This window comes from Polypterus senegalus, chromosome 7 (genome assembly GCF_016835505.1).
Source record: "Polypterus senegalus isolate Bchr_013 chromosome 7, ASM1683550v1, whole genome shotgun sequence".
Classification (NCBI taxonomy): domain Eukaryota; kingdom Metazoa; phylum Chordata; class Cladistia; order Polypteriformes; family Polypteridae; genus Polypterus; species Polypterus senegalus.
The window spans coordinates 52,464,521-52,491,474 of NC_053160.1; the positions used below are offsets into that span (position 1 = coordinate 52,464,521).

At 38.5% G+C, this 26,954-nt stretch overlaps 1 protein-coding gene and 1 non-coding gene across 3 annotated transcripts in view; one reads left to right on the plus strand and one right to left on the minus strand.

The window, feature by feature from the left end:
* plcxd3 (phosphatidylinositol-specific phospholipase C, X domain containing 3) overlaps positions 1–26,954 on the plus strand; it is a 263,014-nt gene that overhangs the window by 71,320 nt on the left and 164,740 nt on the right. The window lies entirely within an intron of this gene.
* Positions 18,084–18,212, minus strand: LOC120533158. The gene has a single exon (XR_005634454.1). It is a non-coding gene; the product is annotated as a U6atac minor spliceosomal RNA (small nuclear RNA).

The following is a 26,954-nucleotide window of genomic DNA, read 5'->3' on the forward strand; positions in this document are numbered from 1 at the left end:
ATCATCAAAGTGAATGTTGCTGTTTGAATACTATTTGTGAATCATTCTCTTTACCAAGATCATGAAGATGGTAATTGCAATATAAAACACTTTATAATAATTAAAAAAACAATACAGAGATGTTTTTTATAACATTTTGCAAGTTAATGTGATTTATGGGCCAGCTAACAGAGAACTAGACCTTTTACAGTATATAAATGATAAAATAGTATGTTGATGGGGAAAGATACTCTGTACTTGTACTTGTACTATTATTATTGTAGTATTGTATTGTATTGAGGATTACTTGTGTCCTGTACTGTGTATTGTATTGTATTGACCCCATTTTTTGACACGCACTGCATGCCCAACCTACTTGGAAAGGGGTCTCTCTCTGAATTGCCTTTTCCAAGATTTCTTGCATTTTTTCCAATACTAGGAGTTTTTTCTTGTCTTCTTATAGAGTCAAGGCCGGTGGGCTGTCAAAAAACAGGGCCTGTTAAAGCCAATTGCAGCAATCCTTATGTGATTTTGGGCTATACAAAAATAAAATGTATTGTATTGTATAGATAGAGAGAGAAGATATCCTTCCATTCTCAAATGGTTATAATTTATTTTTATTCCAATTTATTTTATCCATCTATCTGTCATATGACATGTTTAATCCAATCAATTTCTTACTTTCCTGGTTAATTAACAATCAGTTTACAGCATATTTTAGGAGGCAACTGATTTTGCAAAGTCTATTTAGTATATAATTTGAAATTCTGCACATTATAAAAGCTTAATAGGAAAAAATGACACTGGGTACAATTACCTAAACATAGTCAACCAATTAAAATCATGTGTAATATTATTTGTATGAAAACACAGCGATTTACAGATCCCTGCTTTAGAGAACACAACAGATGGACAAATGACTGTTTCATACATAGTAATAACCTGGGCCGGATTTCTTTCAATAACATCTGTCTCTTTGTTGGCACACTTGCAGGGAGATGCCAGAATGATTTTGTACTATACTAATTTACAAGAAATATCATTTCCAAGGAGAGGGTTCCATATGTTGCTTTTAGGAACTGCTGAGTTCATGAAATCCTCTCCAGCATATTCCTTGTAACAAATTATTACCCAGTTTTCTTAAAACTGGTTGCATGTTTATACAGAGACTTCAGAGCACTTGTTGGTTTATTAATTTCTGGTCTGTTGTGCCTTTTGTGTAGTTTTTGCATGCTCTTTCTGTTAATGTGTTTCTGCTGGCAAACTGAATTACATTTTCAAATTGATCCTGTATGTGGAGCTGTGTTTATACGTTCTTTGCAGTAAACTAGCACTCCTTTCATGATGGATTCTACATTATACACATTACTTCATAGGCGCTAGCAGACAGAGGCACACTGAGCTGTTTTCTAATTCAACACTGAGCCAGTTTAGAGTTAACAATTAACCTAACCAGAACATCTTTGGAGATTTGGGAGGAAAACTAGAGTACCTGAAAGAAAACTTCCAGACATGGGGAGAATGTGCAGAATCAACAGAGACAATGACGCGGTGCCGGGTTTGAACCCAGGATGCTGAAGCTGTTTGACAGCAGTCTAATTCATGCTTCACTATACTGCCTTATAAGTAAATGCTTTTACAAGTTTCTGCTAATCATTTCACACATATTGTTTCACATTTTTAAAAGCATGCTTAGGTCCCAAATCTCCAGGAACTGTAACATCCATCCATCCATTATCTAACCCGCTATATCCAAACTACAGGGTCATGGGGGTCTGCTGGAGCCAATCCCAGCCAACACAGGGCACAAGGCAGGAAACAAACCCCAGGCAGGGCACCAGCCCACCACAGGGCACACACACACACACTAGGGACAATTTAGGATCGCCAATGCACCTAACCTGCATGTCTTTGGACTATGGAAACCCACACAGACATGGGGAGAAAATGCAAACTCAGTCCCGGGAAGTGAACTGCGAGGCAGCAGCGCTACCCACTGTGCCACCATGCTGCCGGAACTGTAACAAGATAAAAAAATTTCTTAAACTTTGGACTAATAAAAAATGAATCAATGGATTTCTTAGGGTGGCACTGTGGCGCAGTGGTAGTGCTGCTGCCTCGCAGTTCACTTCCCGGGTCCTCCCTGCATGGAGTTTGCATGTTCTCCCCATGTCTGTGTGGGCTCTTCCAGGTACTCCAGCTTCTTCCCACAGTCCAAAGACATGCAGGTTAGGTGCATTGGTGATTCTAAAGTGTCCCTGGTATTTGCTTGGTGTGTGTGTGTGTGTGCCCTGCGGTGGGCTGGCACCCTGCCCGGGGTTTTCTTTCCTGCCTTGTGCCCTGTGTTGGCTGGGATTTGCTCTAGCAGACCCCCGTGACCCTGTAGTTAGGATATAGTGGGTTGGATAATGGATGGATGGATTTCTTAAACTTTAAAAAACCGTAGTCAATTTGATCACCCTCTTTTTACATTATATGTTTGCACGAAGCTGAAGCTTGGCCCAGCAATGCGAAGCATAAGGCAGAATGCAGCCCTAAATGTGGCATCAGTCCATTATAGGGCAAACTCATGCATGAAAAGTTAATTTTATAGTGGGAAATTGATCCAGTATGCATGCAATTGGGATGTGCAAAAAAGCCACAGTGACCAGAGAAAGATCATGATGAATAAAGGACAAACATATAAAGTCCATCACAGCAGTAATCAAGTCCAGGACCCTGGAGTGTGAGGCAACAGAACTAACTCCATTCATTAACTGACCCAGTATCAGCAGTGATATGAGCAATAACTGGTTATCGGGTCCAACATCCGATTAATTAACAGCTCTATACAGTAACTGAGGACCATTGTCTTAGGAAGTTTCCTGGGCAAAGCCGGATAACACAGCTAGTGTTATTATAACTTTACCATGTTAACTCCATCATAAGCCTAGTGATCTTATATTTCTTATCAACACAAACCTATTTACCCCTGAAATGGGGTCACTCCCTTAAATCCTTATTGGACTGTGTGGTATACATTAATTCTTGGATGATGTTAAATTTTCTTGATTTTAATGTAAAGAAAACAGAGATTGTGTTTTTGGGCCCTCTGACCTCCGTAGCGTCTCCGACTTTAATTTTGGTTCACTAGCACCATACCTTAAATCCTGTTATGGAGCAACATACAGCACTTTGGTCAACATGTTATGATTTAAATATGCTTTATAAATAAACAAGACCAAACTAAACTTGTCAGCATATTACATCCAAAGTTCATTTAATGCTGTTTTACCACTTGGTTCTTAACAAAGCCATCTTAAAAAAGGTAATAACAATTGTTTCAACAGTAATCTGTAAATCCCTGAAGTCCCATAAATGACAATACTCAAACGTATTAACAAAGTTTAATAAGTTTTAATAACAAAAAAAAAGTTACTCTTATTTTTAGTAGGTAATCCCCGAAGTGTAATTAAAAACCCAGCATGAAGTGGTGTTGACATGGCAAAATCTGACTTTTCTAATTAAGAGCCATTAGGTGCCGTCTCCTGTGTGCTTCTGATCTTTGAAATCTGGTATTAATTTAATTTCTATTACTGGAGTGATCTTTGATGGTAAGTACGAGACCACTTCATCTTTAACAAATGTTGTAATTTTAATATAATTGCTATTGGTATTGGCACATTGCGCATCTTTAGTAAATGCCAATGTGAATACACAATGTCTCTCAATAGTTTAATTCTAACAGACCAAGCTCTGAAAATAATATTTCGATTATTGCTTCTGTTATATCCCGAGGCAATGTTTAAACTCTCTGCAGTCTTACACTTGATGTCAGAAGTGAAGCTTGTACACTGATGGATTCATTTTTCTTAAAGGTACATAATAAAATTATGATTTCAGTAATGATGTCTGGCATATATTATCTTGCTACGCTGGCATTTAGCTCATAACCAACACAGTTTTTCTGATGGATTAAACAATACAGTGTGTTGCATGTATTCATCATAGTTGCATTTTCCTTCCTAAGGCAACAAATAAATGTCTGTAATTGCTTCTAGCAATATAAGCAACTTGACACCTGTTCCTCAGCAAGATGTATTAGTTATCTGTTTGCCTGTGCCTGACTTTTTGCATTTCAAAAAACATGAATTAGAATTGCGTTTTAAGAGGATATTATAAGTCAATGTTTCTTTTTGTCCCTTCTAGCTTATTTTACAGTTACTCTATTCTGTGACACCAGAGAGCTTGCTTCCATTTTATTTTTTAATACTGTTGCAACATAGTATCAGTAACAGAAATCACTTTGGCCAAGTATGCTGCAAACTATTTTATATGTATCACTGTCAACATCTAAACTGCATGCTGCTCGATGACAGTACATCTTCTGAATCATCACTTTACACTGTTAAAAATAATGGTTCTTAATGGCACTTTACTGAGTTTCTGCATATGAAATTGAATCTTTGCACTGTGAAAAGGTTCCTAATATGTGGACAAAACAGAAATTGTAGGCTAGCAACAGGATTCTAACAGGTCAAGAAAATGTGAACTCAGCCTGTGTTATATTATGCAGCAAGAGTCCTTTAAAAATCATTTGTCATTTCACAAATCTGTTATAATCTATTATCTAAAGTCCTTTCTGGAACCTTCACATCAATGGTTCTTTTGGGAATCAAAAATGGTTCTTCAGTGGCATTGTTCTACTTTGATACTTTGACACCTCTATTTTTGAGAGTATACTCAATTGAATATTGCTAACAATAGAATCATCCAACATGTTACTCTGCATATGATAGATAGATAGATAGATAGATAGATAGATAGATAGATAGATAGATAGATAGATAGATAGATAGATAGATAGATAGATAGATAGATAGATAGATAGATAGATAGATACTTTATTAATCCCAAGGGGAAATTCACATACTCCAGCAGCAGCATACTGATAAAGAACAATATTAAATTAGAGTGATAACAATGAAGTATAACAGACAGACAATAACTTTGTATAATGTTAATGTTTAACCCCATGGGTGGAACTGAAGAGTCGCATAGTGTGGGGGAGAAACGATGTCCTCAGTCTGTCAGTGGAGCAGGACAGGGACAGCAGTCTGTCACTGAAGCTGCTCCTCTGTCTTCAGATGATCCTGTTCAGTGGATGCAGTGGATTCTCCATTATTGACAGGAGCCTGCTCAGTTCCCGTCACTCTGCCAGGGATGTCAAACTGTCCAGCTCTGTGCCTACAATAGAGCCTGCCTTCCTCACCATTTTGTCCAGGTGTGAGGCACCCCTCTTCTTTATGCTGCCTCCCCAGCACACCACCGCGTGCAACAGGGCGCTTGCCACAACCGTCTGATAGAACATCTGCAGATTGCAGATGTTGAAGGACGTCAGCCTTCTAAGTAAGTATAGTTGGCTCTGTCCTTTCTTACACAGAGCATCAGTATTGGCAGTCCAGTCCAATTTATCATCCAGCTACACTCCCAGGTATTTATAGGTCTGCACTCTCTACACACAGTCACCTCTGATGATCACGGGGTCCATGAGAGGTCTGGGCCTCCTAAAATCCACCACCAGCTCCTTGGTTTTGCTGGTATTCACTTGTAGGTGGTTTAAGTCACACCATTTAACAAAGTCCTTGATTAGTTTCCTATACTCCTCCTCCTGCCCACTCCTGATGCAGCCCACGATAGCAGTGTCGTCAGCAAACTTTTGCACATGGCAGGACTCCGAGTTTTATTGAAAGTCTGATGTATATAGACTGAACAGGACTGGAGAAAGCACAGTCCCCTGTGGTGCTCCTGTGCTGCTGACCACAATGTCAGACCTGTAGTTCCCGAGATGCACATACTGACGTATGTCTTTAAGATAGTCCATGATCCATGCTACCAGGTATGAATCTACTCCCATCTCTGTCTGCTTGTCCGTAAGGAGCAGAGGTTGGATGGTGTTGAAGGCGCTAGAGAAGTCCAGAAACATAATTCTTACAGCACCACTGCCTCTGTCCAAGTGGGAGAGGGATCGGTGTAGCATATAGATGATGGCATCCTCCGCTCCCACCTTCTTCTGGTATGCGAACTGCAAAGGGTCAAGGGCGTGGCGGACCTGTGGCCTCAGGTGGTGAAGCAGTAGCCGCTCCATGGTCTTCATCACATGTGACGTCAGAGCAACAGGCTGGAAGTCATTCAGCTCACTAGGACGTGATACCTTTGGGACTGGGGAGATGCAAGATGTTTTCCAATGCCTCAGGACTCTCCACTGTTCCAGGCTCATGTTGAAGATGTGCTGTAGAGGACTCCCCAGCTCCAACACACAGGCCTTCAATAGTCATGGCGATACTCCATCTGGACCCGCTGCTTCGCTGGCACAAAGTCTCCTCAGCTCTCTGCTTACATGGGCTGCTGTAATTGTGGGTTGGGGAAAACTCTCTCCTATGCTGGTATCAGCAGAAGGATGGGTAGAGGGTGCAGTACTCCAAGGTGAGAGTGGGTTAGAGTGGTCAAACCTGTTAAAGAAGTTGTTCATTTGGTTTGCTCTCTCCACATCTCTCTCGATGGTGGCACCCCGCTTCGAGCTGCAGCCAGTGATGATTTTCATCCCATCCCACACTTCCTTCATGCTGTTATTTTGCAACTTCTGCTCCAGCTTTCTCCTGTACTGCTCCTTCGCCGCCCTGAGCTGGACTCAGAGTTCCTTCTGCATGCGCTTGAGCTCATGCTGATCACTGCCTTTAAAAGCCCTTTTCTTCTGGTTCAAGGCCCTTGATGTCACTTGTAATCCATGGCTTGTTGTTAGCATAGCAGCATACTGTTCTTACTGGAACTACAATGTCCATACAGAAGTTGATGTAGTCAGTAGTGCAGTCAACAACCTCCTCAATGTTCTCACTATGTGACCCCTGTAGGATATCCCAGTCCATAGTTCTAAAGCAGTCTCTCAGAGGGGGAAAATTTGGCTTTATATAGAAGTTCTTCAAATAGATAGATAGATAGATAGATAGATAGATAGATAGATAGATAGATAGATAGATAGATAGATACTGTGGACGAAGAACGAGACAACAGCAGGCAGACAGCTATTCAAACAAGCAGAATTCTTTTATTTCTTTATACTTGGTGAGTAGAGGGCCTTTGCCTAACAGAGACTAAGTACAAAAAGCCCCCTCATGGGGGGGTGAGTTTCATTTTTATAAAAGAGATCTTCAAAGAAGCGGTTAGAAAAAATAAGCTCAGTTTCATCCAAAGGTCACAGAACATTCTTACACAATTTGTTGATTACAACGGAAAGCAGAAATTCTAGTCTTTTCTTATATTTTTAATTATGCTTATCAGAAAACTTGTCATACATTTGGCATCTTAATTGGACGATAACCTAGACAATGCTGAGGCAAGCCGGGAAGTAGCCAAAAACTGCATTCCACACTGGCAGCCCTACTCTATGTAAGCACATTTATTTATCTGTTATAATAATACCTAGCAGAGAACATGCAGATTTTCAAACAGAAGCTAGCACTAGATTTTAACTTCCATTCCACAATACATACATACAATATGGTCTGAACACACACTAGAATGACTAAAAAGAAAGAAAATTTAAAAAGAAAAAAATCTTCTGACTTGGCTGTCACAGTCACAGTGAGGCATTATAGAGGAGTATTGCTCTTGGCATAAAGGACCCCCAGCAGAGTTTCTTGATACACTTCTGCTGAATATTGTGTTCGCTGAAAGTCCTCAAAGTTAGTGTGTCAGAGAGAGGATGTGCAGCATTGCTGTTACTTGCAATCAGTTTTGTTTTTATTCTCACCTTTGCTACTATCTCCAGAGTCCAATTAAGTACAATGAAGAGGTCAGCCCTGGATGGCACCCGTTATAATTAAAAAAACTCTAAAGATAGCAATGTAAAATATATTAAAACTGGAGAAATAACTAATTTTTTTAGCTATTTTTAGAAATAAGTATTAGCTCTGTTCTGATTGGAGATTACTTAGTGTTCAGACCATATTGTATGTATGTATGTATGTATTGTGGAGTATGGCCTGGACACAGACAGGTGGACATCAGTTTAAGCACCACACACGTTTATTTACAACTATTATATACACAAGTGACACAGCACACAACCCAATACTCCCCCAAAGTCCAGACCTCACACAATTCCTTTCTCTCATCAGGCCCCTCTCCTCTCCTCTCCTCTCCTCCTGAGCTCTGTCCTTCTTCTTCCCGACTCCAGCCATCGAATGGAAGGAGGCGGCCCCTTTTATATCCACCCGGATGTGCTCCAGGTGCCTCCCAATGAGCTCCTTCCGGCAGTCCCTAGTGTGGCGGAGGTGCCGGCTTTGCACCCGGAAGCACTCTGGGTGTCCCTGGTCTTATTCCCCCCAGCACTTCCGGGTGTGGCGGAAGTGCTGTGGGACAGGGCTCCTCAGGCATCTGGGTGCCCCCTGGCAGTGACCACTGGCCCCTATAGGGTTAAGCTTCCAAGCTCCTTTCCCAGCCACTCGTCACATCATGTATATATATATATGTATGTATGTCTATCTATCTATCTATCTATCTATCTATCTATCTATCTATCTATCTATCTATCTATCTATCTATCTATCTGTCTGTCTGTCTGTCTGTCTGTCTGTCTGTCTGTCTGTCTGTCTGTCTGTCTGTCTGTCTGTCATGAATCAGACACCACTAAATGGATGATACAACAACAGCACAATCTTTGTCTTTAACCTTACCATTAAAGTAAATCATACCTGTGTAGTTTAGAAAAATAGAAGGACTTGGGATATTTAACAATTTGTGATGCTACATTGTCATAATAATACTTGAAGTATTGTATTTAAATCAGACACCATGTTGTTTTAATTCAGTCAAGGTATGAGTCCTCTAAATGGGAAAAAAACAGAAAAAGAGAAAGATGGCTTGTAGGGATCCACACAATGAATGATTGAACACAAAAGAAAACCCTATTAAACTGTTCACCTCTAGAGGTAAATCTATGCACATATCGACAATAACATAGGCCAAATTTGTTTGACTTTTATTATACATTATTATCTTTTGTTGTTTCTGCGACATTCAATTCCATATCTCTTAATTAACCTTGATCATTTTCAACAGGTGAATAGTGGGCAAAACTATTGAATTAACTTCTTACTGTGCTCTTCTAGATTGTGAGCGGATTTTGGAAAAGGGTAAAATTCAGGAAAAGGGTTGAATGTTGGATTAGTGATCCTACAAGCAAACAAAAAATCCTTTCTGTTTGATACTTTTTATATTGAGTAGCACCCGATATAATGTTGTTGTTTACCTGTATTTTTCACAATTGCTTGTATACACCATGGAATATTAAGCTTCCAGATGATTGTGTAGTGTCAGACAACAGCACATCCTGTTTTACCTCTTCTGTAAATCTTTTCCAGCTCCTCATCTTTCAACTTGATATTGTCAGATATCACACACAGTATTTATTATTCATGGACTGGAGACTTCTCGGAAAACTGCATAACTGCTCAAATAATATTAATGAACCACAAGGCTTCAGAATTTGGATTGAAACTATTGACAACAAAACCTCTTGGAATGACAACCATTACCTCAAATTTACTTATCAAGCAACATGAAAAAATTCTAATAACAAAGTAATCTGAAATTCTTAGTCTGTTTTAAGTTAAACAATCACCCATTAATGACACATACATAATAAAAGTACCACGCATACAGAAAAGGTTCCTTTCTAATTCAGTACCTCATTTTGTTTCAGGACTAGTAATAAAATTGCAGTTGTGAATGACAGTATTTATGACATCCCAGTTTCTAATGGAGGTTTCTTTGAAGCATCACATCCTGATAACACATGCTGTTATGTATGGATTATGTGTTTTATTTAGTTCTAAAGTTTGCTCTTTGAAATTCTTGTTTTAACACATCAGGTGCCATGTCCCATCTCAGGACTATGTTGCCTGATATTGCACTTACACAATAAGAAAATAAACATCATAGAAACAATGCATTGAATATTGCCCCAGCAGAATACTAGCTATCTATTGGAAGCATTTCAACGATAGAATTTTCCTTTTTTTTGTATATTTGTAACCATTTATTTAATTGCTGTCTTTTATTTTTGATTGTCAATCTTCAATTGTTTTTTCTAGGATCTGGCAGGACTGCATCAGTGTCAAACTCCATTTTTCTTTTTTTCTTTCATGTGTTTTCCCCTGCCCCTTTCTTTATTTTTTCCCTGGTCCCTTATTGTCAACTTTTAATTGGATTAGGATTTTCAATAAATCTTTTAACCTAAATCAGAATATTAAATTGGGATTTGTTTTTGTTTCCTTAATCTCAGACAACCTCAAAGTCTTTAGCACTGACCATTATACCATTGTGCTAATAACTTCACAATGTGCAACTTCAGATTGTCATGAGGTAGCTAACAACAATAAGCTTCTCTATGTCTCAAAATGGCAGCGCACACACACGCAAAAAAATGGCCGTGTGCCAAAAATAATTATAACATGAACAAAAATAGAAGTTTAAATCCGAACTAAAATTAGGGCTGAAATGAATTCTGTGCATGCCAATACTTTGGAATAACATGAAAAATAAAAAGTAAAACTATACATAAATAAATAACAAAGTACTATAATATTCTCAAGTGCCATAGCACTGTCCTGCAGCATTATTTAGCTTTCACTTGCTTTTCCTGTGTCCCTCTTATATTAAAGTTAAGAGGTCTAAAAGTAATTTTGAAACTCCAAGTGGGTTATCAGCATCTTCTAAATGACACCATTTATTGGCTAACTGAACAGATTACAATATGCAAGCTTTCCAGGCAGCTCAGGACCCTTGTTATAACTTGCCTGAAGAAGGGGCCTGAGCTGCCTTGAAAGCTTTCATGTTGTAATCAGTTCAGTTAGCCAATATGAGGTGTGATTTTGTTTGACTTCTCATCCTACTACTACCTCCTCTTCTTAGGTATTCTCAGTACTGAGTGGTTTGGTTGTCTTTTGATTTTGATGTTGGATTGTTAAATATTAAGATTTGATCCTTCACAAGGTTTTGGCTTAATGTTGGAATATCTGTTTTTTCTTGTTTATTTCAATGATGTATTTCTTGTGGGCAGCACAGTGGCGCAGTGGTAGTGCTGCTGCCGTACAGTAAGGAGACTTGGGTTCGCTTCCCTGGTCCTCCCTGCGTGGAGTTTGCATATTCTCCCCGTGTCTGCGTGGGTTTCCTCTGGATGCTATGGTTTCCTCCCGCAGTCCAAAGACATGCAGGTTTGGTGCATTGGCGATCCTAAATTGTCCCTAGTGTGTGCTTGGTTTGTGTGTCTTGCAGTGGGCTGGTGCCATGCCTGGGATTTGTTCCTGCCTTGTGCCCTGTGCTGGCTGGGATTGGCTCCAGCAGACACCTGTGTTAGGATATAGCAGATTGGGCAATGACTGACTGTATTTCTTGTGCTAATCGTTTAGTTATGTATTTATTTTGCTGTATTAATTCTGCCTGCGCTTTTCTACTTTTAATTATTCTCTATAAATAAGCAATTAAACACATTTTTCCCTGTGGTTTTGGCTTTCCCATTTTTGGAATTAATCATAAGAGGATCCAAATAGACTGCAATATTGCAGGGTCAAGCAGTCATTTCCCTTTAGCCATATGAATTAATGTGTCACGTCGCTTTAGCCTTTTTCCTCTGTAAAAGAAGGCCTTGGACCAGAGTATGATGCTCAGCTTATCTGATCCTTATTGGAAATCAAATCAATTTGACCATCCGTTTTATTTGCATCTGTCATTTGTGTTTTGTTTTTTTTACACTTTTGAGGGTGTTGCTTTGAGATTTATGGTTTTACATATTTTTGTGCCAATTGTTTTTTACACCTTTTTTTATATGTTAGTTTGATATTGTGCTCTTTTTAAGAGCTAGTTTATTTAGGCAGGAGTACATGATGACAACATAAGGTTGAGTAAAGCCAAACCTTGTGAGCTAAACCTTAAGGCTTTTGTAATTTGCTCTTTTTTCATATTAGGAGCATGCTAAGGTTATTCACTTCTTCTATTTTATCACTTTCCTTGCCATTGCTTGAAGCTTGCATGACCCAAAGCCTGTTTTTTTTGTTTACTCAAAAAATTATTTTTTCATTTTTTATTCAGCTGAGTCTTGACAATCCAGTTTGATGCAAGACCGAAAGCAGCACTGGATTTGGCTCCATTCACTGCAGCATGCACTCATGAAAACAAGCAAATAATGAGACATTTCATTGTTCACAGTAAAAAAGAGAACACTCCAAAAATGATGAATACACAAACAGGTAAACAAATCTGACAGAGAAAATATTGTTAGGGTATATGTTAACGCACAACCCTGTGTGAGTGCTCTCTTTGAGCAGCCCTGGAACAAGGACAGCAGCGGCCAAATGTACATCTTTAAATTATTATTGGCCTTTTAGATAATTGAAGGCAAAACTTGTCACCCTACCATTTCTCTTCAGACATGTCATCTATCTCTAAATGTATGGCACTATTACCCATTCTGATCAGTAGGGTGACAGGTTTTCAGTCAGTGGTAAAGTACAGCAATTTAAAATCATCAGAACTACCCAGCTGCAAATACTAAAAGAGGAATTATTAAAAGAATGGGCACTCCTTAAACACAAATGCCAATTCGTAAGAGTGTAACCTCAGCTGCCTTGTCAAAGTGGCTTGAAGAGAACACAGCTTCTTGAAGCTAAAACGTCCTCCACAGTACAGTGACACAAGGCAGACTTAGTGGACTGTCTATAACTTCCACACAGCATGAACAGGTGCGGAAAAGTGGCACAGCCAAGACCTTTGCAGTCATAAAGGTCAGGTGCGCACACTTCTGAAAGGCAAACTTAATTAATACAATAATATTGTTCTGTCAACAGATGAAAAATGTGGCAGTCCACATGAGCAAAAGAAGAAGGGACCAGGAGTTGTAAACTTTTACTCGTAACAGTATTGAGGATCATAACCAGAAAGAGAAATTATCTCGTGACAGAGCTTGATACATGGCATAGGTTACCATAGTCATAGAATCAATGGGAAAGGTCTGAATTCTGAGATTTTGAAAGACAAAGCAAACGCAAACGTTTTTTAGTTTTAAATCCACAATCTGTTTGTGGATGACGCCTTATACTGTATACTATCATTTCAGTGACATCATGTGGTGTGAATTCTGGGGCCACACCACTGACAACAGGCAGTCAAGTCGTAACAATGGGAACACAAAAAAATAAACTAAAAGTCTGAAAACAAAATATAAAAACAAAGCAAAGGTGAAAATGAATGCTGCAAGGCTTAAAACTTAGAAAAATACACTGACTAAAAGGATAAAACTATTAAGATAAAAATTAACAAAGAATTAGGAAACCTAACAAATTTCAGTAATGTAAGGTTACAATGATTTTTTTAGTTGTATAAATACTCTGCTAGTTTGGTTTGTGCTGAATGCTTTCCAGTAGATTTCTAGTTTGTCTCTGTTGACTTGCATGTGACAGAGGCTCTGCACCAATAAGAGACCTGAATTGGTGATGGACATGTGTGTGTGTGTATGTGTGTGTGTGTGTGTGTGTGTGTGTGTGTGTGTGTGCTGAGCTGTCAATAAAGCTTTGGACATATGGCAGGATTTAAATTGTCCCAGAGCACAAGGTGCTACAATAACTACTCTTTACGCGTCATTGCCTGCTGACTGTAGCTAATTCAAAGACATGGCACAGTTGTATTTTAACTAAAGCAGAAGAATGGCATGTGCCAGCCAGTAGTGTTGCTGGGTAATATATAAAGATGGGCAGAGTCAAGGACAAGTATAATGTAAAGGGTGGAGCAATGGGCGAAGAGACTTACTGCTGAAGGCTGATACATGCAATTTGAAATATTTCAACTTAAAACAGGACTCACTTGTTCTTGAAATTTATGTTCATAATATTTTAAAGGTGATCTTTGTAATAAATACTCTATGATCATAATGTTTGTCAGAATATTTCTCCAGTCACCACTGTAGAAGTTTAAATTCATGCTTGCAGTATGTTATCTTCTGTTCCCATTCTATTCTACTCTGTATCGCATCAGTTTGCCGGTTTTGCACTGGTAAATCCTCATTCCTTTCTGACGCGTTATCTTTTTTGATGGAGAACACTTTAATATCTGGTGCATTCTCAAGGTTTCAGCATCCTTCAGGAACTGTTAACATTTGTCCCTGGTGACATCAAATACTAAATGTTTACAGAATAAAATACTCCAAGCGTGGTACAAGGCAGTGTAGCAAATAAAGAAAGGAGAGTATAAAAGAAATCTCTCTTTATATGCTATAACAGTTTGAAACAGAACACTGCATTAGATCGGAATATTCTGAAACAAGCTACACACAGACATGCAAGTGCTGTTAGCTGGTCAAATTACTTTATGCTTCATGTGTCTTGCATGTAATGTGAACCTTTAAAATAACCAATTTAAAATATTGGAAATGGGTTGTTTTACAGTGGCGTACTTACCAACTTTAGCAAATCACATTCAATATTCTAAATAAAGCTGTGCTCGATGGTCCCTGTGCTATTGGACTTAATCTACAGTATGCTTCATAAGTCTGCCACCAAATTATACATTCCAGATGACTTTCACTATAATAACAAGAAATAAATTAACAGTGACCATAGATTTTCGCTACCCATCAGACCCCCACGCCCAGAGTCTACATTACATCTATAGTTTACAGTGTTCTAGTAATGGAGGGCCATCTGTGAACTGCTCAGTTGTAAAATAAAATTAAGCTGTAGTTTGCAAGCAGCTACTTTGTTAATTTTGTGTTTTCTCATTTTGGCATTCTCATTATTTTGAACTTTGTTCAACCAGATCATTTACTGAGTAAAGAATAAGTACAGAAGAAGCAACATCAGCAGTGTTGGGGCAGTACTATCACATGTGATCTGCAAATTATATTTTAAAATGAATATGTCTCTTTCTTGTCTTTCTTTAGCCATTGGTTGTATTGGAATTTATGGATGATATATATCTCTAAGCACAATACAGCACAAATGTATATTCATCTGAATAATTATTATGTTTTTCATAAGATCTTATTAAACCAGTTGCATTGGCTGTATTAGAAATAAAACATGTACAAGCATAAAAGAATGCTGCTTTCTTCTGAATTATGCCATTCACCAAAAAATGTAATATGAACAAGTATGGAGTGTGAAAAAGTAGTAACAATTATTAACAGTTTGGCTACAACAGTGTCATACTTTAAAATTAATCATTATGTCATACAAATAATCCTCGTTGTCACCTGTTTAACAGCCAATTTTCAGATTTTCCCAGGTTAAATGGTTCCCCCTTCCCAGACATGTTTCCTTGTACTCTCCACAGTTCTGGGTATCTAATGGGGTAAGACCTGTTCTTCTAATGTCGCCCAACACCACCTCCAACCATGCCTTCTTCATGGAAAGTCCATAACCTCCTCCCTGTTTTTAGTGTCTTCTTCTCACTGTCATCATCTGCCTATCATGTGGACACAATATATGGACCTCACGGTTCATCGCCCTTTCACTCCACGACACTCCACATACCCACCTGATCATTCTGATCTCATAATCATTTTCCTTCAATAAAAAAGACGAATTTTGTGAAGTCAGAATATCCTCCATTCATCTTTCACCCTCACTATCACTGCTGTGCTTGCACAGCCACCTGTACTCAATGTGTCACTTAATAGTAGAACTCCTTGCTTCCTCCTAAACCACTCCATTGCCAGTATCTTAATTTTCAGTTACTACATCAGCATTCCTCTCACACAAAACTTTCAGTCATTTCTGCGACTATCCTGCATTTTTTATGCATCCACTTCCGACAACCCAAATGTTGGAATGAATTTGTCCGAACACCACTACTAAACACACTATATGGCCAAGCACCCACCCACCTCTTCCACAACTCATTTTACAACACCCCGGTCTACTGTCATCTATTTGCAGCCATGTACAGCACAAAAACAAATTCTATGAGGTTTACTGCACAGCAGCAAAGTGTGAGATTGAACAATCTTTGTGGTCTGTGATGTCCTTAGATGTCCAGGGCTATATGTGTGCTACACTAAATGGATCAATGTTTGTCTGCCCCTCGCCAAGAGACGTGCTGAGCCGTAGAACCCGTGTTCATAATTTAGACCGGGGCTTGCAGTTGTTCCCCATGGACAAGGAATTCCAAGCAAGTTTGGGTCATAAGCACACACTGAATAAGTCCCTGCCTTTGTACACTTTGTTCAACACTACTACTGGTTTGAAGATTTACTGAAGATCTCGGGTTCTTTGGCTTCTGCGATCACTCACGGTCTTTAGTAGTGCACCTAGAAGATAACTGAACGCGACTATGGGGGGAAGTAAAAGTCATAACAAGGCTTCCAAAGGTAAAACTGTGGAAGGATGATTTCTGAGTTTCGAGGGGTGAAAATGAAGGGCTGGCTCATCCACCCAACCTCATCTCCCTCCACCGGTCCGATGGGGATGGGAGAGGTTGAGGAATGTAACCCCCTGCAGATGATCAGAATTGACTATATTTATTTATCCAAAGCAAATTTACAATTACAGTTATGTGAACACAAGCATGAGGGAATCATAGAAGCAGAAAACTACAGGTAGTCCACAAATGCTGTTCAATTGAGACCAGTCATGTACAGTGCTGTTTGTCAGGCTTGTGACAACTTATTGCATCCACAGAGGTGGATAGGCATGTAGTGCAGTGCCCAGGCACCAACTAATTCAGCAGGAAAAAGGAGGTTGGAGGACTGCTGTGCTAGACACCACTCCACAAAGCACAGCTGATCACATGCACAAAAATTAAATTACAAATTAGTAATAACTACTGCTTCCTATCAATTTTTCAGAGCATATACCTTCAAGAATGGCTCATTAACACAGTGTTCTAGGTGAAGGTCAAATTGGAAATCAAAGATAACATTTAAATTGTTGACTGGCTTGGTGATCTTCACTGTCATTAATTTCAAGGTGATGGTGAGGTAGCAACTAATCAAAGACTTGGCTAGCAAGAGCATTCCTACATAAAGAGAAAAATGTTGTATTCAGCCATAAATGCTGAAATATTTGTCAGCCTGGCTAATATCTGTGGTGCGATGTATGTGTCCACAGATATTAAAGAAATATCTATGGTACAATAATCATCTGTGTTTAATATGTAGTGATGGAAATTTTATATGGTATGTACACTATCTATAGGTGCAAAAATAGTTTTTCCAATTCTGGGTTATATTTGAATACTGCGATTTTGAGACAGATGCATAATCTGATTTTGTTCACTGCCTGAAGCTAAATGAAGCTTCTTTTTTCTTTCTTTTAGAAATATGCAATGTGGATTTTTGCATTTTCAAACTTGACTGTGTCCTAGATATTTAATCCAAAAGCCAACTATGTATTACTAAATATTTTGCCAACAGAAATATGTTTTTAATATACTGATATGTTTTATATATTGTATATACTGTTTATATTGTTGTTATTTTATACATAAAACAAAACCATATAATGGGGCCACAAGGGGCATTTTAAGAGGGCATGACTGCTCAATGCTGATACTTTGTTCATCCTGTTACCAGGATTTGTTAATTTTAATTTTAATTTGTTAATTTTACTTAAACCCGAGATAAGGAAAAATTAAACGATTCATTCCACAAACACCTTTTTGGGTATCTTTTTCTTAAGTATGGTAATAAATAGTCCAAAACAAGCTTCTTATATATTTTTGTTAAATTTTTTTAATTAATAAAATCAAAAGGAACTCCAGAATAAGAGGCAACCAATATGTTAAATAAACCCGATCAGGGCCCCTCTAACATCTCACCCACCTCACCCCATTTCCAGTTGGGATTCAAACCGCCAGGAACTGTGGCACTGCCAACTGACCACACCACTACATCATTACTAGAACAACGGAGCAACTGCATCAAAAGTTTGCAGTTATAAAAGGTTGAGGTTTGGAAGCAGCACAGTCTCATTCAGGCTGAATTGATTTATAATGCAAACAGCCCCAAAATATTTAACTTATAAAAAGGAGACAGACAATTCTTCAGTTATAAACAGGTCTGGGGGTGTCCATTTAGAACAACATGGTTAGAAATGCCATGATGTAGGTGGCAATTGCTTAAACATGCATGAGTTTCAATGCCACTAGGACTTCTTCCATCCTTGTCAAGGAAGGTGCTAACCATCTCTGCTTTCATAATACACTACCTTCATTATATTTTTATGTGATCTTTCTGTTCCAGAATTGCAGGCATTGGGATCCATTTCCTTTTCTTACACATTGACCAATGCTGGTGGAGTTCCTCCTTGGTTTCAAGCCAGAAGTACTCTCGTTTTAGAGAGCCGCTGCCCCAGTGCCCCCCCCCCTTTTATCTTACCCACTTCCTGCAGAATGTCCTTCTCCTAAGATAACTGGACTCTGCATAATAAATTTTAAATGCATTCATGAAGTGGAACTCAGAATTTAAGATAATGAACAAAAATTCATTTTGTACATATGTTTATAGTAGTAGGGTGTGTGGCAGACGACCAGGGACCCTGCCCCACTGGGATGCCTGGAGGAAGGACAGACCGGGAAAGCGGCGCTACTCTTACCTGGCCGCCTGGACGGTTCTTGAGCTGTGGAGGACAACGCTTCCACTACACCAGGAAGTGCTTTCGGACCAGGGATGGTTTATGCCCAGAGTGCTTTCGGGAGCAAGGGCAGCACTTCACACTGGGGAGTGCTGCCAGAAGTTCGTCATCGCGCGTCTGGAGCACATGGGCAAGATAAAAGGGGCTGCCTCAGTCCATTTGGGAGCCGGAGTTGGGTGGAAGAGGACGGAACTTGCGAAAGAGGAATGGAGGCAGTTGAAGGAACAAGGACTGAGCAAAATCTGTAAATATTGTAAATAGTGTGAATAAAGCGTGTGTGTGTTTGGACATTCTGGCGTCGTATCTGTCTGTGGCCTGGCTATCTTTTACAGGTGATGTACCATGTTAGCAATTATGGATGAAATGAGAAGTGAAGCAAAATGACACCTTTTATTGGTTAAGTGAACAAATTACAATATGCAAGCTTTCAAGGCAGCTCAGGCCCCTTCTTCAGGCAAGTTGTAGTTGTTGTAGATGTTGCTGCAGTGTTAAATTGGAGACTGTTGAACTGTGCAGTGATTGGACTGCCTAGGCAAACATCTAAGATATTAAAAGCCTACGCTAAGGAACAGTTTTTTTAGCTCCACCTCGTGGCTCACTTCTGTGTTCTTTAGTAATATGGGGGTGAGTGTGAGAGGCAGGCTTCAGTTCAAGCTGGTGAGCCAAACTAGGTTTACATATGAGTCAAATCGAGAGTTGCTTACAATTAAGAAAATCTGCAACAAGTGTAGTTTTTATTAGCATGTTTCTATAGTCATTACTATACCTAAGCTTTTCAGAGAAATATCGTATAGTTAGACTACAATTGTTTACTTTACATTGTCAAATGAATAGACAGGAGCAATAAAATGGTTTGGGGCAGCCACCTGTAAATTTTTTCCTGGCTGCAAAATTAGTTAAATGGTGTACAGTTGTATACAGGTTTGAGTCCAAAACAGAAACTGCCTGGATGAGGCAAAGATGGTGGCTTTAAAACTAGAATCCCTGAAGCCTACAAAAAACGTGTAATCCCTGCCAACCTTAAATATCTTTGCACCTCTCCATCAGCATCTTTTGTTTTGTAAATGCGTCGATCAACACAAGCAGCAAGCAGCTTTCTGTCCCATCCACCGCCTTGACGGAGCTCAACTCGGGCAAAAAGTTCTTCCAGCTCATGCCAAAGCTCCTTATCTGTGTGTGATGTGCCTGGAGTTGTATAGGGTCAATAATATATTATTTGGAATTCATGCATTTCATGTGTGTTCCATGTCTACAAAGATCTGGTAAATGTAAGATGAAAGGAAATGCTGAACACATACCTAAAGCAGAAACTTTTTCCATGACGTGAAGTGTATAACGTGTGAAGACTTTAGTCCAAATATCAAATAGACATGTGCGCTTTTATTCAAGAATATAACCAAAGAAAAGAAAAGTATTTGATTTACATGTAGCTGTCAATGAGTTAAAAATCCAAGCTCAACTGTCAATCGACTGGGAGTTTATATGTGTACTTGAATGGTGCAGAGATAAGAACTGCTGCCTTATAACCCAAGGGCCCCAGGTTCAAGACCTGGCCCTTCACATTTTGAGTAGTGAGCTGCTATTATTATTATTATTATTATTATTATTATTATTATTATTATTATTATTACTATAATATAATAATAACATACATTTGATTTGAGTTTGTAACACCCATGTAAATTGTGGCTACTTGTAAAAGTTAGCGCTTGTTTTTTATTATTCAGTTTTATTCTCTCAGTGACGTTCATGTGGCTCTGAGTTGATGGCATTTATCTCCATTCTTTTCACAAGAGCAGCGATGAACACAGTGGGTGCTGTGGCTGATACCTACTCTGAACTATTTGTTGTAGTGGCAATCAAAGATACGATGTCCCGGGACCGCTATCAGACTGGACAAAGGCAGGAACGTAACAGCATACAGTTTCTTAACAGCACTTTCGCTGGCTAATAGACTGCTACATCACAATGCAACTCTGCTTGACACCATAAAGTAAAATGGGACTTCCACCTGCAGCTAAAGTCACTTCAGTACGCGAGCAATTCGCCACGCTGCTGTTTAGATCTGGCAGTGTCATGCTGATGGTGTATGTGCCCAAAAAGAAGAAGCCTTTGATTTCAGTCTGTAACAGCTGGTGTAAAGTTTTGCTACCTGTAAAACTTATTGTTGAAGGGGCATAACCAGACAGACAACTGCTAATGAATCATGTCTTCATGGTATCTTGTTGTAACTTAAATTTTTTGTTATTCAGCTTTATTCTTGAATAAAAGTACACTTGTTTCGTTATACCTTTGCGAAAGTGTTTATTTCATATTCCAGTAACCACTTGAATGAGATCAAAACTGTCTCCACCTCTATCGCACACACAAGCTTACATTCATACATAAAAACGTCACTATTTGAAAATGGTATGCCACAGAGTAAAGGCAAGATTGAAAAATAACATTCAAATGAAAACTCATGTTCAAATGGCATAGCATTTTTTTGTAGACTTCAGGGATTCTAGTGTTAAGGGATGGCAGAGGAAGTGACATCACCAGAAGTTGCATCATCGGGAACAGAAGTGGCGTCCTCTGCATCGTTACCGGAAGGCCAGGGGGGATTTCCTATAACTGGTCTGTAGTAGAAAGAGAGAAAGGATTAGTGCACCTTGCCACCCACTGGTCTGGCATGGAATTACCCTCATTGAAACCCCTTAGCTGCCTTCCATGCTCACGTGTGTGACAACATTCATACTTTTTCTAGTAGTGCAGGTGGGTAAAAACACACAGTGAAATTTCAGTTGAAATTTTGAAATTCTTCTGCTTGGTCCGCTAGGTTACACTGCTGTGTGTGTCATACTATGATGATTTCAAGCACATCTTCAAAATGTACAGTTTTTAACTATGAATCTGTGTTTTGGAAAAACGTATATTTAAGATTACAAACATTTTACTTGAGTCTTAAAAAAGAAATAGTTGGCTTAGATGAGGTAACTGGCACAGTTAGCTGCATTCAAATTCAGGAGAACTTGAACTTTAATGTTTTCTAATTATACAATGTATTGTTCATTTTTCATCCTGCAAGTCCTGGCTTGTCAGATTGGAGAAAAATAAACGATATGCACTATGTTTCAGTGTTACAGGGGCAGGTGATAAATGGACCGACTTCATCTTTGTTACTTGATGTAGAGCAAAAAAAAAAGCTCAAATGTCAAGGTATGCAAGGCTATGAAAGGAATTCATTGCTCTATTGGATTATGTATTAATGCACATCTGCTTTTATTTCATTCTTAAGTGGTCTAACTCAAAGTAAAGGTCACAACTGTTAATACTATATAAAATAATTTAATTCATTTCACTCTAGAAGTGGGTCATACCCTTTCATTCTGTTAAAACATTATAAAATTTCTGGAACAAGGTGAACTACTGATGAATCTATAGACACTGGGTGCAGAAATGTTATAAGGAAGGTATGAAAGGAATGGCACTTACTACAGAAGGAAAGAGAGCAGGTTTCATGAATTTGTGGACAAGGAGAGTGAGTTGGTCAGCATAGCAGTCATTCCTTCATTCGTTATTTATCTATAGTGCCTTTTAAGGTGACCGGTGTCTTACACTACCATGCTGAGAAGTTTATACTGTTGCAGTTCACAATAAATATTTTGCCAAATGAGCAAATAATCTTGAGCATCTTTGTATTGCTTGGCTTCAGTTTTCAGTTCTTCATTTTCTAACAGCTTCAACTTCACTGTCACCATTGGCATTGCAGCCATCACACTTGAGAGATGAGCTGTTGTAAATGGCTACACTTATTAGTGATACTCTTCTGAATCACTTGGCTTAAATACTTCAGTATTTGGATTTTAACATTTTTTTATGTCTGAGAAGTCTGAGTCAAACAAATCTGTGGAGCTAAGCTATGCTCGCACTTCCTTATGCACCATTGTCAGCAGCCCCAGATCTGAGCTGGATTTCACACAGTAGATTTATTAAATCATTGGGTGTTTGTTTTAAGTAGGGGGATCATTTTACAAACAGCATAGATGAGATCTGAAACTTCAGACAATAAACACACGAAGGTTACATTACCACCAAAAGAATAATATTTTTTTATAAGGCAGTTTTTTGTGTAGTCTGAAAGACTGCTTGAAATAGGTGATTCATCCATTATTTTGATTGACTTTTTTTATCTCTTTATTATGGTCATTCAGTTTTGCAGGGATACTTTGGACATAGCTAAATCCAAGATAATTGTGAAATGGTGCACTTGCTTCTATTCCATAGTCAATTTCTCATTTGTTGACCCAACATAGTGAAACCCCATTGCTTAAGGGCAAGCATATTATAGTCAAGTAGGCAGTCTCTGTGGAGAGCTCTTTTTGTTTTAAGTGTTAACATCAGTATCTGATATAGTGTGATGGTTTTTAATAGGGTTGGCATTCTGTTAATGTGGTTCTCAGAAGTCCAGTGTGGTAGTTTTTTATCCAGCCCATGAGTGAGCTCACAGGGATGGAAGAGTACGGGGTGTTGGGGTACTCAGAGTCACTCTGCTGTAGATGGCAGGCATTACTTAGGGTATTTCTGAAGAGCTGCACAATATTCTTTCAGGATGCAGCTTGTGCTGTGCCTTAAACACAGAGAGTTAGGCTGTTCCCCATTTGCATACAGTCCCCCTTCAGTGACCTTTTCACATAATTAAATATTGCTTCTGTTGAGATGCAAACCATTTTTTTACTGTGTGCATACTAAGTGGAGCAGCAGATGCAGAAAATATGCAGATTTAATTGCTGAAAATCAGAGTTTATTAAACACATTCTACCACACTTAAAATTTTAAAGCAAAAATATAAGGTGAAGCACGAGTAAACATCCATTGTTGGGCCATTAACTACAACATTATATTAATGTGACTGCATATGGTAAGTGAAGTAAGCAGTGTATCTTTAGAGAACTGTGATTGCAGTGTCACAGTATTGCAGAAAATGTCATCTTCTTAAATGATTTGTGGAAGTTGTAAGATCAAAGAATGAAGTGAAATTATTGGCCACATTGGCACTCTTCACAGTGCATGCTTGGCCCAAAGTGTTTCTCAGTTAATCCATCTATCAGCTTTTTCAACAGTGTGATTGGAAGCAGAAGTCTATTCTAAGCATACTGCATACAGAAGATGCCGGCCGTGGAATGGATGAATACGAACTCATTGTAGGTTAGGCCTACAAACTCTCACACTCACCCACACTGAGGCAGTCAACCTTGTTTTCATGTCTTTTAGATGAAAAGGAAACCAAAGTACCTGGTGAATAAACCCAAGGACTTGATTGGAAACCAAATCCAAATCTTTGGATCTGTCTGGTGGTTGCTGTATGGAATATTACACACTGTGTTACATTAACCCAGAAATTACAAAACTGATATGACAAATGATTGAAAACCTTTAGACCTTAGTGACTGTGGCCTTCTGAGCGCTCTAAAATTGGTATAGCAACCTTCTTGATAGAATCAGACCATTGAGTTAATCAATATAATAGATTTTTATTCCAAAAAAAGATATACAGGATATACAGAGACCAAAGAATGAATGAATATTACATATGCTTAAAGGTAAAAACATTATTTTTTTGTCAAAATACATCAAAATTTTTATAGGAAGAGAAGGTGACAATGCCTTTGATGAAGATGATACTTGTCACAAACATGCCATATTCAGTCCAATAACATAATCTTCAATCATCACACAAAGTGAGATGTAGTAAATAGAAAGTCTGAGTTAAAATGTTATGGTTATTCATTAGTCTGTTTATTTTCTGACCCAGCTATCCAGTTAAAGGTCTTGGAGTACTGATGTCTTCTCCCTGAATGTAAGACAATAAGTCAAACTGTTAAAGGAAGCCAGTCCATCACACCCAAACTAGGCCAACTTAAGTTCCTCATTTAGCATCACAAACACATCTGTGGAATGTGAGAGATAGCTAGAGTGTCTGGAGAAAACCCACAGAGACATGGGGAGAACCTGCCAACTCAAGATATACAGTGCCCAGGCCCAGGAATTGAACTGTGAAACATTAATGCTAGCCCTTCATTCCCATGCCAGCCTAATATAGTAATTTCAAGATAGATAATATTTGCATTACATGAATGATATAAAGTATTACATCATAACTTTCAAAGAACTGAGTGAAAAAATCATATATTAAAATGGCTGACCTTGTAATACAATCAGTTACCTGATTGTCATGGTATATGCTAGGTTGCAGAAAGTAGTTTAACAAAGAAAAAATGAAGCAACCACAGTAATTATCGGATTTGGTGAAACTTTTACCTAGATATTATATTAAACTGTTAAGTCTAAGGTTTTTGTAATTGATTATAAGCTGTACAGTCCTTTCTTAAAACATGGCTAAACAAGTAACCAGACTAATTGTGGAAAGTTAAATGCAAGCTGAAATAAGGACCACCATTAGGGAAAGAGAATGAAATAATGATCAGCTTTATCAATATGCCTCAAGGCTTATAAAGAATAACAGCAGAACAGAAATTTGCTAAAAGCAGGAGTCCATGCACAGGCACGGAAATTAGATTGTAGACCGAAGATAGGGCTGGTATAATTGCATATAAATGTACTCTAACCCCGGCCTCATGAATCTGCCTAAGAAAAATACTTTTCAAAATAAAATCAGGGGAAATAAATGATATGATTCAGAAAGACAGCAATCATACAGAAAATAAAGGAATATGCACAATGAGATTAAAGGAAACATTTTATCTAAATAGCCAGAGGATGGTAGATGGCTGTCTAGCAGGGACGCTCTGGATAGCAGTCTCATTTAAACATGCTGTCATTCTAGTATTGGACCTTTGTTGTCTTAATACAGAAATTCACATCAAGGTTTATTCACTTTTTATACAAATGTATACTTCTAGCTGTGCTACCCATCAAAAATGGGTTGAAATCTAAGAAATCAACGTAGACCTCAGTGTTAAAGTTTACCGTGCACCATCTATTAGAATGTTTTTTGCAATGCACATAGTAATAAAATGCACTGCATTGGTCATTCCAGCAGATGGCGCATCACAAACATTTGTAGTAATGAAATGCATTACTACAAATGTTTGTGATGCACCATCTGTTGGAATGACACCTGCAATGTATTTCATTACTACAGATGTTTGTTATGTGCTAATATCATATCAACCAGGTGGACACACAGATACACAGACTCACAGACACGTATCCATTTATTAAACTGGATAACATGGAGACTGACATACCCACTTGCAGGAACAGTTTTACTTTTTTGTATAGATAAAGAAGTATATTGATTTCTTTAGAACAATTATAACACTAGATTGAAAAAAAAATGTACTAGCCATTATGGAAAATGTATTTGAAGTTAAATAATAGACAAGAGCATGCATGAGTAAGAAAACAGTGTCTCAGCAGCAATGAATGGCACAGGTGTCTTCTTTATCTTTTTATTAGATGGCTAATTTTAGATTAGTCATGTGAACATGATCTTTTAGTAATGTCTGCTTGAGAGTAGAAATGTAACACCATTGAAATGAAAGCCTGAAACCACCGACAATAACAGATCAATATGCGTCTGTGGATTTGCTTTAGTTCTTAGTGTGGTATCCAGCGTTCTCATATTCTTTTCTCTTGACATGCCAAGCTCTAAGATAAAAATATAGATTAAGTTTATTTTATTAGTTATTAGTTGGGACTTTGAGAAGTGTATGTTTTTTCAAATCACTTTAATTAGGTAAGGATACATTACATTTAATTTTTTGGCTGGCAATCCAATCCTTTATCAAAGGCGACTTGAACATTTGAGATACAATTGGCTACATTTCTTGTGCTTTCCCAATTGGAGCCCAGGCAGTGTCAGTAGCAGGATTGAAACTGAAACCTCAGGGTTTAAAGTCTAAAGCCTTAACTGCTATGCCACACTGCCAGCCATAGTGGGCTATACCTCCCCTTGAGGGAATTGAACCCCAGCCCTTGCGTGATTACTCACATCTTCAGGAGTCCATTCAGTGGGCTGTGCCTGGTACACCTCTCACTGCAGGGCCTCTGCACAGACTGCTCCAGCTGTGTTCCTCTCAGCACAGAGAGGCAGTGAATCTACGCTGATGCCCTTATTGATTATGAACTCCTCACCTTGCCTCAGAGTAGAAGACTCCAGATTGTTATGAAGAAAACAAAAGGAAAGCAGCTGCCAGTATAGAGTAAAATGGAACATTTAAAAGCTCAAATTTTGTTCACCATTAGTAAGAAAGTGAATTAACCAGCAGCTTTTACTTTATCTCGAACATCTGGGGGAGTGGAATTACA